The sequence below is a fragment of the Anneissia japonica genome, unplaced genomic scaffold (assembly GCF_011630105.1).
Source record: "Anneissia japonica isolate Jap-2015-1 unplaced genomic scaffold, ASM1163010v1 scaffold3251_len166973_cov107, whole genome shotgun sequence".
NCBI classification, from domain to species: Eukaryota; Metazoa; Echinodermata; class Crinoidea; order Comatulida; family Comatulidae; genus Anneissia; species Anneissia japonica.
The window spans coordinates 72,616-75,275 of record NW_022689362.1 but is presented as its reverse complement, the minus strand read 5'-3'; the positions used below and the strand labels follow the sequence as shown (position 1 = coordinate 75,275).

The 2,660-nt window shown below is 31.2% G+C and overlaps 1 long non-coding RNA gene across 1 annotated transcript in view; it reads right to left on the bottom strand.

Annotated features, from left to right (window-relative positions):
* Positions 1-364, bottom strand: part of LOC117124668 — a 10,909-nt gene extending 10,545 nt beyond the window's left edge. Inside the window, exon 1 of the long non-coding RNA XR_004447999.1 lies at positions 312-364. This is a non-coding gene — a long non-coding RNA (uncharacterized LOC117124668). The remainder of the gene's footprint in view (positions 1-311) is intronic.
* Positions 365-2,660: the final 2,296 nt, after the last annotated feature.

The following is a 2,660-nucleotide window of genomic DNA, read 5'->3' as shown; positions in this document are numbered from 1 at the left end:
GAAACAAAATTTTTTCCTGTCTGTGGGCTAGTAAAATATTCTGTGGGCTAGTAAAATCTCTAGTAAACTAGCCCAGTGGGCTAGTTACCAAAAAAAGTTAGGGCAAGCCCTGGACAGTGTAGGTGTGGGTGGGTGGGGGTTTGTTAGGAAATATAAAGAATAAAATATTGCGTAAAATTTGTAATTATAATTATGTAATTAGTAATAAATATTCATTATTGCTCTAAAGCATGGCCACTTGACACAAGTGTGTTCCTTCTCAGTATGCTAGTATTACATTTTTAAATTATATAATTAACTATCCTACTTACCCTGTTAGTTTGTTCAATATTGGCAGCCAATTTCTTCCCCCCCCCCCCTTCTCAGTTGCCTGCCTTCTCAAGTATTGGATAAATATTATCGTCACATCTTGGCTCACTTTCAGACATGTGACTGTTGATGTTGATTGCTATAATAAAGAAAAAATAATATTCAATTTAACAACCTGTTTTTGTATAATGTTGAAATGAAGAAAATTAAATGAAATAATCGATAAATAAAATACTCAGATTTCCTCAATCAAACAACTCCAGTTATTTCGTTATGTGTCAACTGTGCAGACTACCCACGTTAAAACTTCATTTTTACTTCAAACTTCAAATTTATTTCGCCAATGACATAAACAAGACACACAATGGTGAGAGACCAGTTTAGAAGCCTAGGCTTGTCTCAGCTGTCCCTTAACAGATACAAGGACAGCAAAAAAAAACAAAAAACAAAAAACAAAAAACAAAACTAACAAAAAAAGATGAAATAAACAAACAAAACAAACCAGAGCCTTGCAGGTGTCAACGCTCCTATGCATGATACATGACTTAACCAACCATTTTTTCTGATTAAGTCATCATTAATGACATAATCAGAAAATACTGTATGGTTGGGCCAAATTTGTATGGTGGTTAAAAAATTCAGGGGGAGTCTTTATTGTGATTTTAGACTACATTGGAAATGTAATTTGATAGGCAAATTACAGTAATATTTTTAGCAAATTTCTTTGAAAAAAATTCGTAGGCCTAAGGCCTAGGCCTAGCTATACGATACGATACATTGGGTTCACTTTTAGATTGGTGGCACCCATCAATTTGAAGGTGCACCTATTAACAATATAAAATATAAACAATGGAAAGCAGAAGACAGTTAAAAAAAAACCGGATAAATAGCATAACAAAAATAAAACCAAGCAATTTACAGTAAAGTTTTACCCTTATTAAAAAATTCTTACTATACTTATTTTTTTATTTTATTTATTCATTCTGAAGTAATTATAAGTAAAATACATTCAAGGATAAAAACACAGAAAAGTACAAAAAAGCAACTTATTTTCACTGTGGTCCCTAAATGAGAATACTTAAATTACAGAATAATACAAAATCAAAACAACAAAGTCAAATTCAATAATAAAAAAAAGACATCATATAAATAAAGCTATATATAATAAAGTTCAGATAAATAATGGCTTTTTATGAGCTTTTTAAAAGTGTATATGGATTGTGAATTTTGAACATTATAAGGTAATTATTCCATTCATCGATTGCGGTATCGATGAATGAGAATCTACTATGTGTACCAGATTTTTGTTTATAAATTTTGTCATTCTAGAAGTCAAAAATCTAGTATTACAGTTATGAAATTGGTTAGTAAATTCAATGCCAGTATTTAAATATATAAGGGAAATGCCATTAATAATTTTAAAAATTTGAATACATTTTCGTTCAGCAACTCTAGTAGAAACAGGTAGCCAATTTAATTTTTTTAATTCATTATAACCAACATGGGTTCGTGGATGTAGTCCCAAAACACATCTTATAACCTTATTTTGGGATGTTTGAAATTTATATTTAAGTTTTTTAGAAAGCGAAGAGAACCATGTATCACCCATAGTCATAGTGACATTGAATAAGTGAGGACGCAAGCAATTTGAGTGATTTATACGTTAAATATTTCCTATTTCTGAAAAGAAATTTAAGTCTACCATGTACCTTACCTAAAACTTTCGTACCAGTGGATTTACCATTAAGGTGCTGATCAAGGTCAAGACCCAGGTACTTGATACAGGTTCTGGCATTTACTTTGCAATTATTAAAGGTAATATCCAGTTTTGATTGTTTTCTACTTATATTTCGTGTTCCATACAGTATGGATTCGGTTTTGTCTAAATGTTAATTTATTATCAACAAGCCAATTATTTATAGATTTTAACTCTCCATTTAGTTGAGTTTCAATATTTTTTACATTATTACTTGATACCAATAACGCTGCATCATCAGCATACAATAATACAGTCGAGTTTGCATAAGTCGAATCTAATGGGACTGGCATAAAAAGTTCGAGTTATACAGATTTCAACTTGCACATTTTCGAAAAAAAAATATTAACATAGAACAATACTATGTGTACTCAATGCCCACAAAATCGAATTTCACGCAAAACCAAACATTTTCTTAAGTCCCAAACTCATTCCTATTCTTCTTTTAATAAAATACTTTCCGAAAACATGAACTCCCTATTCCAAATCTCGGACGATTTGTCAAATTCAGGACGGTAACACTCACTCGAAAAACCAGACGATAGTTTAACGACATCGTTCAACGACAAGCATACCAGACGCTGTGAAAACGAGA